Source organism: Vespula pensylvanica, chromosome 25 (genome assembly GCF_014466175.1).
Source record: "Vespula pensylvanica isolate Volc-1 chromosome 25, ASM1446617v1, whole genome shotgun sequence".
In the NCBI taxonomy this organism is placed as follows: Eukaryota; Metazoa; Arthropoda; class Insecta; order Hymenoptera; family Vespidae; genus Vespula; species Vespula pensylvanica.
In genome coordinates this window covers 1,777,862-1,790,504 of record NC_057709.1, presented here as the reverse complement: position 1 = coordinate 1,790,504, position 12,643 = coordinate 1,777,862, and the positions used below count along the sequence as shown (strand labels likewise).

At 27.0% G+C, this 12,643-nt stretch overlaps 1 long non-coding RNA gene across 1 annotated transcript in view; it reads left to right on the top strand.

Moving 5' to 3' along the window:
- LOC122637235 overlaps positions 1-11,242 on the top strand; it is a 24,624-nt gene extending 13,382 nt beyond the window's left edge. The window contains exons 2-4 of the long non-coding RNA XR_006329187.1: positions 9,284-9,588; positions 10,452-10,636; positions 11,036-11,242. This is a non-coding gene — a long non-coding RNA (uncharacterized LOC122637235). The remainder of the gene's footprint in view (positions 1-9,283; positions 9,589-10,451; positions 10,637-11,035) is intronic.
- The last annotated feature ends 1,401 nt before the right edge of the window (positions 11,243-12,643 follow it).

Here is a 12,643-nt window from a genome sequence, read left to right as displayed (position 1 = left end):
TAGTGAAACGGAGCACGTAATAATGACTTAAAGAAGAAATTAAGATAAAAAGAAAAAAAGAAAGAAAAATAAAAATAATTTACAAATAGAACAATAATAATAATAATTTGAATTGAATCCTTGTATATCTGAAATGTTCAAAATGGCGGCCATTCGTTCATAAATTCTATCGTTAAAAATTATTTTTAAATTTAATACTTTTTAAATCGAATTGAATCGAATCGAATTCAAATAGAATAATTTATCGAGAATATGAAAATATTTTTGAATGTCGAAAATTGCTAATAAACTATATTATTTTGTTTTTTACAGAATTATGTTCAATTTATTAAAACACAGATTTTTCGTTTTATAAAATTATTTAAATTGTTGAATTGATTCGATTGTTGAACAATTTCGTCAAACATTTGCGAGATTATTGTATTTTCAATTTCATACGAATTGCTTCTCATGATTTAATAGAATTATCTTGATATGATAAAAAAGAATCTAAATTAGACAGTATAAGATAATATATCGATTATAAATATAATCTAAGTAAGAAAGCGAATCAAATCTAAATATAATATAACTTATCAACATGATAAATATAATATAACTGTATTTACTTAAGTACGATCTTTTTCTATTCTTCCATACAAAATTTTTTTTTAACAATTTCAAAAACACTATAAAGAATAATCTAATGAAAATCTGTATATACATGGATAAAAAATATCTTTTAATTATTATAAGTATTTTGAAAATTTAATAAATAAAAAGTGTTTTATGTCAACAAATATAGATAGAAACAATGATAACAATGAATGAAAAAAATTGATGAGTGGAGTTACTAATAGAAGATGAGAATAGCAGGAGAGTGAGAGAATAATATTGAAATAATAATGATTAAAAAAGAAAAAACCTAAGAAAAGAATTATTACGCGTAACTGAGTAACTTTCCTTTTGTTTTTATTCTTTTTAAATTTTTCATTCTTTTTAAATGAACGGAAAGAATAAGGTTAAAAAAGGAAGAAAAATTAAGAATGCGTCGACTTAATCGATTAATGAAAAAAGAATATAGACAAAAAACCAAAAAAAAAAAAATACACAAGAAAAAATGATAAAGAAGAAAATTATTGCCTTTAAATATTCTTTCGTTTAAAGTGCGAATAGGAAGCAAAAGACAAAAGTGAGGAAAAAGATTAAATTTTCATATCTTACTTTCATAACTCTATTTATTGCTCCTTCGTAGGAGGATTGCTTGTAACTGACGAATAATTCCATGGATTCTCCTTCGAGTAGTTATCGACCGTTGCTAAGTATAAAAGAGAGAGAGAGAAAGAAAGACAGAGAGAGAACTTATCTTCGAAAGTTTATTTTCAAGTCACAACATGAATTTAACTTAAACTCGTACCGTTCATTATCCTTCTCTCTTCTTTCCCGAGTAATGTATAATTATGTTCGCTCATAAGTTAAAAGTTTATGACAGATTATGTCTATTTGAAGATGATGATATATGAAGTGGAGTCGAAGAAAAAAGTTGTAATGACACACCATACGAAACTTTTCAAGGACGACGACGACGAAGCAGAAGATGATGTTTTTGTCACGAGTGGCAATTAGGTATCTCGAATTTTAAACTTTTCAAACGTATAACTTTCTTCGCTATAGAAGTTCGAGTTTTTCTTTTTTTTCTATTCCTTCATTTTCTTTTTCTTTTTTCTTATTTACTATTTTCTTTTTTTGCGCTAGCATCGCATAACACGTTTCGTTGCAGTGTAAAAAAATTGAAATAGCCGAGTTTATTAGCCACTATTTTCTTTTTTTCTAATTCTTTATTTCTAACTTAGGTCCTATCAATCATATCGAAACAGGTTTTAGCCATGCTTATTGTACTTCTGTCTTGATTCAAACCACAAATGTTTTCTCGTGATCATTTCTACTATCTATTACGAAATCCATGTACTACGAGAGTCAAACGAGAGAAAGATAGAGAGGAGAAAGTTTGTGTCATGTGTGTTCTAAGGAAAATTATCAGCGAGCGTTGGTATAATGTGTATAGTGCTACAGTAATGGCGATGTGGTTAAAGCTCCACGCTAAGCGAAGATTTGCGTTTACTTTAGACGATTTTGGATTCCTTTTTCTTCAATAATAGAGTTCGCCCACAATATTTTCTGCAAACAATTTAGACGAATTTGAAATTTCATTGATGAATGTTTTTCCAGCGAAAAAAGTAGACGGCGATATTCACTATTACTGCGGAATTAAAAAAAATGAGACGGTATCAAATTTGGTAAGTGGTTGAATTCTAGCCTTCCACGCATCTCGCTGTCATTTAAGATTTAAGCGGTCGAGATGAAATATACGGAAAGTAAAGTGAAGCATCGACGTTATTAAAATGAAATTGTTGAAAATCGTTGACACCGGAAATAAGAAAAATCCTTGCAAAATTCGATTATACGTAGAAAGTTATAAAAACATATTTTTATATGTTATAAATTATTACTTACATGCGAATTGGATTTACTGAAGTGGGTAATTAGTAAATAGAATCATATTTTATTATGGCAAGGAATACGACTCAAAAAGGATATGTTATTCGTTAGATCGATTACGGTGTAATCGATTAATAATTATTGCTGACAATAAACTGAGTATCAAAATTTTTTATTTCTTATGTTACAAGTAGCACGTACTTACGTACGGTCATATAAAATACCAATAATAGTGTACAGACATATAGATATTTATATCATTCCATCATCACACCATCAGACGTCTTTAATATGCTAATTAATGACATATATATAAAATATATTAGACGATATATATACATATTTTGACATTATAAATTATATTTGAGTTGATATTTAAATACAAAATTAATGTGTTTGTATGTGAATAGCAATTAAATAATTTCTTGTTTATAATAATTTTATAATGGTTGACATCTATTGAAAAATTAAATTTTATTGTAAAAACCGAACGGAATCTGAACATATCCGAAACAGTCGTATGGCTAAGTTAAGATCATTCATTAAAATTAGAATAATAGGAAGAGACAAAAAGCAATTAGATGATCAACTGGAATGTCCTATCTAACCGAAAATTCATATAAATTTGTACTTGTTTACGCGTTTTAAATGTGCTGAAAAAAAAGTTGAAAATTTATTAAAAAAAAGAAACGTTATCGTCGGTATTTTCTAAACATTGGTTGTTTGTTTTCCCACGGAAAATGAAAATTGCATTTTACAGAAGGACAATGAAATGAAAAATTGTGACCTGGACCTGTACTGCCTGATAAATGATATACGATTCGTTAATCGATTGCAATGGCCGTTGTAGACGTTTGACTCTAATCTCGTCGAAAAAATATCTGAATGTATACAAAGTAAAGACTTTTGAAAAACTGGGAAGCGATTATTCAGACCGTAAAGCAATTGGTTCGACAGATTCGTTGGATTTTAGAGGTCCATTTCACAAAAGTTACGATGTCAATTAGGTATTAGTAATTTAACAATTCGATTATCGACCATATTGTCGGCAGGACTTCGTCATCGATGTAAATTACATTTAAATTGAAGCCTTTAAATATATGAGTATGTACTTTACAGATTTTATTATAGCAATTTTTCTTATTAATTAGGCTGGACAAATACATTTTAATAAGACCGATTATAATTTTATAAATTTTACTAAAATTTTCGAGTGCAACATGATTGTAATTTAATCGAAATATTAATTTATCTTTATTGGGAAAGTTTGAAATACTGGAATGTTATTTGAAAAAGTAATTTGAAGGATTCTTTACTCAGAAAGATGAAAAGTTTTGAAGAGTTGAGGTAATAATTTTGTCTGAAAAATTGTATAAACGGATGGATTTAAAACTGTAAATATATTTTTCGATAGTTATTTGTCACAACATGAGTAACATGTTACACTTTTTCTCTTTTTACTTAAAAATCGAAGAATCGTTTTGACCAAATATGAAATAAAATTAATATTATCATTATAAACCTAAATAATGTAATCGCATGCATTTGTTACAAACTATCTAGTTACAATTTGTACAGAAATATCAATTATATTTCAATAATTATTATTCATGATTAATTATTAAACAGTATCATTTATATAGCCGTCCGTAAAAATGATAAGTACGCCATTGATTTATGCATTATCTGTAAAATTTACAAGAACATAACAGGTTTGAATATCTTTGATGATCGAAATACTTAAACTTTCTCAAATATAACATATTAAAATTGAAATTAATAAATAAAACTTATCAACCAAATATATTTGTTTGCCTATATAGAATACACAAAAAATATTCAAAAAACATTTGATATTAACAAAAAATTTCACATTGATAAGTAACGAAAAAGTAATGAGTCAAAAAGATTAATTGCAATGAACAAATAAAAATAAAATTTTCTAAAGACAAACGAAACTAGCTAATGATAACTGAAAAGGAAATAAACGGGAGAGAATAACGAAAATAATTATAATCAAGACAAAAAAAGATTAAGGAGATCTTGATTAAAAGATAATGACTTAAAAATAAAGACAAGCGAAATCTTGCAAATATATGATACTTATGAATTAAGCATTAAAAGAAAGAAAGAAAAAAAAATGAAGATGAAGCAATATTAATGATAAATGCTCACGTCGGTAAAAGTGCGCACAGATAAAACTGAAAACTTCGCACAAGTCAATTTCAGTGGCTTACTAGTGCGCATCATGCATATCCAAATTAACTTCGTATCTATTATGGATAGCTCGTACCAGTCGCAAAAGTAAAGCTCATCACACAAGTTCGAGCTCTGGTTTAAAAAAAGAAAAAAAAATAAAAAGAAGAAAGAAACAAAATCATATTAATAAAGGATTGAATTGAATTTCAGATTGAATTGCAATTAAATAAGAATTTGATGAATTACTTCCTCGAGGAGAGATTCTCCCACGTAGCAATAAAAAAACAATTTGCACATCAAAAGAAGAGCAAATACAACAAATGTTATGATACCTGTTGTTTCGATGAGTGCTAAACTCTAAATAATTAGGAATTATTTATTAAAAATGAATGTATTTCGATTCGAGTGATGTATACGTACGGTGAGCATTCGATAACTCGATACACAAAGCAATATAGTTGTCCCAAATAAATGTTGACCGATAATGATGTTAAAACTATCCTCTAATAAATCCGTTAATCTGAAACAAATACGAAGAAAATAATTTAGTTTCTATTATAATATCTTCCTCATGTTAAAAGAAAAAGGAATTGTTCCACTGTGAAGTAGTATTAATGCGTGTTAGTGTTAAAAATTGTGAGACGCGTTTCATTTCTGTGTTTACCAAGGAATGACTTGAAGGTTTAAAACAATCCATTCGAATTTTTCGGCGGAAAAGTAGAACGTTAAAAATTCCATCGAATATATATAATCAAAAGAACGTATTGAAACAAAAATATACTCAATTTTTAATTTAAAATAATGTAACCAACAGGTAACTTAAAAGATTAAAACAATCTTATCGATTTTGCTTTTCAGTATAAAGTACTAATAAAAAATAAATTGATATAAGAAAATTATATTTTTTTATACACACTAAACTATGTTAAAAGCACCCAAATTGCGCCAAAAATATACTATTTTCAGATTGAATGAAAGGACTAATAAGTCATCGTAGAAAATATCTTGGATGTTCTAGCTTCGCATAAGTCCACGAAAAAATCCATGATCTTTGAAATTTTTCCTATAATTAAAAGCTCATTAATAAAAACCTATACAATTAAAAACTATCATACTAGAGAACAATACTATATAATTTTTTTTCGTAATGCAATTATATTTCTAAGAGAAAAAGAAAAAATTTTTTTATATTAAAAAAGAATTCGCGCTACATATTTCATAGTCTTCTATGCTTTTGTACTGTTTGAAATTAAAAAAAGAAAAATTCTAATAAGTAGACGTTTTGTTATAAATTTGAAACTTTAACTACAGAAGTGACGTTACCTTATCAACCGATGATGTCCAAGAATAATCTTTCGAATCCCCTCTCGTGAACCTTCAGTATCATTTAAAAAACCTCTCACTCTGCATCTCAATATGGCCAATTGACCAGTAAGATGAAAACCAAATGAAATTAATAATGCATCAACTCCCATGTAATCGGAAACGATCATTACTACACGTATAATTTCGAATAAGCAGTCAAGTGCATAACGTTTTGCATCGGTCGGCTCCAGTAGCTTTATTTGAGCAGATAATTTATATTCCGATGAAGAATTTGCCCTAACTGCGTTGAAAGAAAATAGAGGTTTAATAAAATTATTAATCAATTCTTTTACTCTTCACATTTTTATCATTAGATGGGAGATAATAAATATATAATATATATACATACATATACTATATACATATATACACCATTATAACTATTTTGTAATTTTTTTTCCGTTTTCTGATTATTTTTTTCTAATTATTTATCGCTTAGATAACAACAACAAATGAATACGTTTTGGTAATTAATAATAATTTCGAGATTATTACCCATTAGTATATTCGGTATAACACCTTTAAGAGAGTAGAAAAAAGTTAAAAACGCTGCACAAGGAATTAAAATGATGATGAGTCTATAAGAAAGTTTGTTATATTTAAAAAAAATCAGTCTCTCTTCGTCGTTTTTATAATTATCAGGTGTGTAATCCGCTTTCGTTTCGATCAGAAATTGTGACAAGGAACGACACTTTATTCGTAACATTATATGTTTTATCAGTGCCATTATTATCACCGCATACTCCATGACATTAGCGAGAATGTAACCAAAATTTTTGATGTACTTTATCATATCTAATAGTGCTAATATATTGAAAACAATGCCAAAAATTATAAACGATATGAATAAACTGTCGCGAATTTCCAATGGCCAAATTCCTGTTATGCAAAGCAATCGTTTGCTGAATTCCATCGCTTTGAGTGCATCAGAGAAATCTGTCATCTGAAAAAAGAGAAGTAAAGAGTGATAATTATAATAAAAATAAAAAGCAATCGATTGAGTGCTGCGGTAAAAGGCGAAAGAGATAGTCAGGAATAAAGGACTTTTACGTTTAGTATAAATTGATAGAAATTATGAAGATCTTTCATCTACAAAAAAAAATAACAATAAGAATAACATGTAATAAATAATGACATTTGATTCAGTACTGGGGTATAATGAAAAACAAAAAAAAAAAAGAAAAAAAGTCACAAATAAATTGCTTTTACGGTTAATCTAAATCAGATTAGATTATATTACGTCAAATTAAATTGACATCCTCCTTTAAATAATTATTTAATTTCTTCGAAGTTTAATCGTATAACACCCTATTTAATTGCCGCACCATTTTGTCATCCTTAACCATCCTAGATAAGACTACAGACCATCAGTTTTTTTTTAACGCTTTTGAAAGAAGATAGACGTGGCCGGCATGTTGAAATAATCCTCATGTAAGGTCTATTTTTATTTTTTTTTATTTGTCCTTTGTTATATTTATACCATTTATTTCGTTTAATCGTTTGATTTTTATTGACAAAAGAAGAATATAAGGCGTATAAAGTAAATCGAGCAATTTAATTTTCTTCAATTTACGAAAGACGATCACAGCAGTAAAGAGATTTCGGACGGTAATAATACAATAAAGAGCGATACTTATCCTGAAGTTCTATCAAATTTCGAATCCATCAGAATCTATAAAAGAAATGTTCCAAGAGACCAACTAATATCTCGAGTTAAAACCATTCAATAGTTTATAGAAACATTCTACTTTCGGTTAAACAGGAAATTTAAAGACTTGATTTTTCTTATAGAACAGTTAATACTTTTTTAATGAAAGAAATGTTTTGATTAGTAATCTTTAATAAATTAGTGAAGAAATAAAAGTCTAATTAATTAATAATTAACTCGCTATATTTTACGATAAATAATAAATATTAAAAAGGAATATTAATACTTTCGGTTATAACTTTTATCCTATCAGAGCAATAATTGATACCTATTTCGTCTAATGCTATTCTTAATTTAAAAAAATAATGATTAACTGAGAAAATATTTTATATTTCTTAGTTTTCAAATTAAAATATAAAATAAACTATACACCAATGTTCGATTTTGATCGATTTTGTCCCTTGGAGTGGACATAGGCTATAAAATAAAATTGCGTAATACAAAATATACGACCTATATATCTCGAAAATTTCATACTTTTCAAAATTTGGGAAATCGGGACCTTCCATTCTAATAAAATATCTATATTATACACATATGGACATTCTCCTTTAGAGACCGAACATGCGGTTGTTTTTGGCGGGTTTTTTTGTCTCTGGTATTAAACTTAGTCATAAGATCACTTCTCATTGGTCTCTTTGCCGTTTTGTGATTGGTCAACAACGCGTTAACGCAATGTATTGGCAACATTTGTAATCTTAACGCGTTGACTCTCTCTACATTGCGTTTACATTTTTCGGAAGATAGGTTACTATTTCGTAATGTATTCGGTGAGGAAGTATTTTTGAATAGCTTTATTATTTGATTTACGCTTTCATAAGATTAATTAAGAGTTCAAAAACGATCTTCTCTAGAAATTATTGAACAAACGTATCTTTTTCCTAGATCATCGTATTTACTTCGGTGTTATCTACGATACCTTGTTGAGAAAGGTTATATAGTGTTATTTAATAAGCAGGTAATCTTGATTTTTTATTATATATTATTATTTATATATTATATATTATTATTATATATTATATATTATATTTGCAATTTTTATTTTATTTTTGTTTTTCTTTTTTATTTTTCTATCTTAATTGATGATCGAGCAGCAATGTTCTTTCTGTTTATGATGTTTATATAATTTTTCCCGTTTTAACTTGATTATGTTTTGATTCTTATTAGTTATTATATTTTACAATGTCAACTATTTGAGAAACTGAAAAGTAAAGGAAATTGGTACTGCAGAATTTATCTTAGTATTTGAGGAGTTGCTAGCGAGGTTAGGATTGGAAGTTCATTCATTTCGTGAACAATACAAACTTCTATATCTTCAAGTCACTGAAAAATAAGACTAATGAAGTCTCATCAAGTGTATTCAAATAAGAGAGCGTAAGTGATGGGTATATTGGTATAACTATAAATCTTAATATTCTAATTAGTATTTAACAATTTTATAATTTGCAATTTGCGATGCAAGAAAAATAAATATCATTAAAGACGTCGTTAAAGGAAATGCGTTAGTTTATATAATCCAATAATTTTTTGTAGAAATTGTATAAGCCATGAGCAATATTTTAAATCGGATAAGTACAAGGATAATCGAAAGAATGGAAGCACGACTTCGATGGAGGAAAGGAAACCTGCTTGAGAGATTGTTTTTTGATGGAAAGATTATTGAGGGTTGTTTATCAAACAGTATCATTGACGAGCTATTATAATCTCATGATAAATCCATATGATTCAACAAATGTAACCTAAATGTTATCAAAAAAGCTGTGTGACAACCTTCTTTTATATAGTACTGAAGTAATATAGTACACTGAAGAACAAGCTGTTTCCAAACTTTTCTTCAAGTAATTGGCAGAAATATATAATAGTTGAAGTAGAGCTTTATATACAAGTATTCTTTATCCGAGCCTGTTGCATTGACTATAAGGCTACTTTACAGAGTTTCTACTGCAAAGTAAATTTTTATTTTATGTACTTTTTACTCACAATTCTAGAAAGGCTTTATTTACTTTATGATCTGTTTTATCAGGAACTATTTAAGTTTATCTTAATTTTTCTATAGTTTATTTATAACTTTTTTTAAGTCTCTAAAATTATGAAGATATAATATAAAATAAACACAAGAATATTGAAAAAGAAGAAATTGGAAAGAAGAAAGATTTTATTTAAACTCGTAGTATATGTAGTTCAATGAAAGTGGAGGAGTAAATTTATAAAGTATATATAAGTAACCTTTACATTTTATTAAATTTATTAAATTGTATGCAACAGTTCTTTAGAAAATGGATCATGAAGTTCGCAAATTTAGCGTTAGTGGGATAAGTCATTTGTAACACATCATACCTAACCATTTTCTATTTCCTATTGTTATTATCTTTTGCATATTTGGAATTCGAAAGTGTGTGTATTTATTATTTATAATTTCCAATCGTTTTTTATTATAATTACAATACGAAACGAAATTGTAATTATAATAAATTGCAGTGTTTGAATTGTACCTTTTCAGGTAATTTTCTATAATGAACTTGTTAATATGATCGATAAAGCAAGTCGAAAACATTATTTAGAAATATATTATTTTATTTATATAATTAGTCTAATGCTAGATGCAGATTAAAAAATTAATATAGAAGGAAAAGAGGAAACATGAAAATCAATGAGTATGATAGAAAAATAGAGAATATTACATATATGTTTATGTTTACAGATTGATTTGGAGAAGTAGAAATGACGGAAGTATTAATAAAAGAGTGTGAACAAGAAATAGCCTTTGAGAATATCAACATCTCTCACCCATTCAAGTGTTTTACTATGGTGAAAAGATATTCATGATAGAACGAACTGGATTTATTAGAAAATTTTTGATCGAGAAATCGTTGAGGACAAATCCTGGTAAGAACTGATACGAAATTTATCTTTTGATACGTTCGAAAAAAAGGAAGAATGCTTTAATACAATGAACTGATTGAAAATTTAATGAGTTGTTTACTTGTGATCCAATTATTATTTTTATATTTTTATTTCATCCTGATTCAACTTAGAGGTTTTCTATTTTCTTATAATTTATATTTCTTTGGTAGGCAGTAAAAAAGAATAACTCAAATTTCGTATTTGTTTTATAGAAAAGTACTTATATAATATTTGGATATATGATGTTAACCAGACTTTAGATTGTATTATAGAAATTCATAACATGTATCTTGTCTCATAGAAGTTAAAAAATATGTTATACACATTTTAAAACACTGTTCTTTTTTTTTTTAATAACATTATTTTTACCTTAATTTTCAGCTTGACTTGGCTTTATTTGAACAGAAATGGCCGTCTAATATAGCCGAAATTTGTAAAATATCGAAACTAAAGATGCGAACTTCGTTTTTTACTTACATATTTATGTTTATTCGTAATTTTTTTAAAATGATATCTGTAGTGAGAGTAAGTTGGCTATTAGATGAAATAAAAATGAAATGAAAATAACATGAAGTGAAATGAAAATGAATATGAGATTAAGATATATAGAGATAGAATGAAAACGTTAAATTCGTATTTTCATTTACCTTCTCGTTTCTCTAATGCATAAAAGAGGGAGAGAGAGAGAGAAAGTGATGGAGGTTCAGTCTAAGAAGGAATGTATCCTAAATACGTATAGGAAGAAAGGAAGTAAAATGGAGCATTAGAAACACAAGTTGCATATTTTTGTTTTTCGTAAGTGTAAGAGCCTTGAATAAGAAGAACGTGTAAAAAATAGAGAGAGGAAGAAATAGAACGTAATATAGAGTTAAGTAGTAAACGAATCAATATTTTGATAAATATTTGTAATGAAATGTCAGTATGTAAATGGTCAACATAAGTAATCAAATGTCATGTCCGTATTGCTTCAGGATTTATTGGATTTACAATTATTTTAATTAAAATTCTTAGTTTTTGTATTAATCAGTTTAATACTGAATTGATAATTTATTAATATTGATCATCACGTTATTTAAATTACTGATTAAAAATATTGACAAATATTGACTGAATAAATGGAAGCTTTTAGATAAATTTATTTCATCTAAAGAAGTTTCACTTTTATCATGTGTTACGTATTAATCGTGTGTACTGCATTAAATAATCATTCGAGAAAAAAAGAAATAATATAGGGTGTTCTAATAGAGAATTTATGGAAGATTTGTCATTATGTATAGAACGTATTAAAAATGACGAATGGATTACATTATCCATCCAATAATTGGTAGTTCCTATTTTAGAATTGAGAACACTCAATAATATTATCAACAATATTATCGAAAGACAGGAAACTTTCAGCGATATTCTTTGTCTGTTGTAAGTCAATTTCAAAATTTTAATTTAACGATTCTCCGGTTTATCGATGTAGTTTTCAAGTATTCGAATGGAAACATCGAATATATAAAAAAAAGTAACCAAACGCGTATTCCAAATATGAAAGAGGAAACGTTACGAAGACGAGTAAAACGTTGATTTGTGAGAGAAATTTTCCAATCAAAATTCTGTAAATAGTACATCTTATTCCAAACTTATCATTGATATGTTATTTGAAAGGTTTGCGAAAATTGAACAGATATTAAAAAAAAGAAAACATCGATTATATATATTCATTATAATCCATCAAACTTAATTTTCGTTCGATATAATAATTAATATAAACTTTTTTTGAAATATTTTTCAAATTGTCCATAATACTTCATCTTGAAATGAACGATTGTACATGAGTATTGAAAACCAATTTTTATCGAAACGAAGAAAATTGAACATGTAGCATACTATTTCGAAAAATATGATTAAAAAGATGATTACCTTTGATTTTCGTGTTTATTTGTAAGTGACAACTAGAAATCATTTGGATCAAAAAGAGATAGAAAGAGGCAGAAAGAGTTT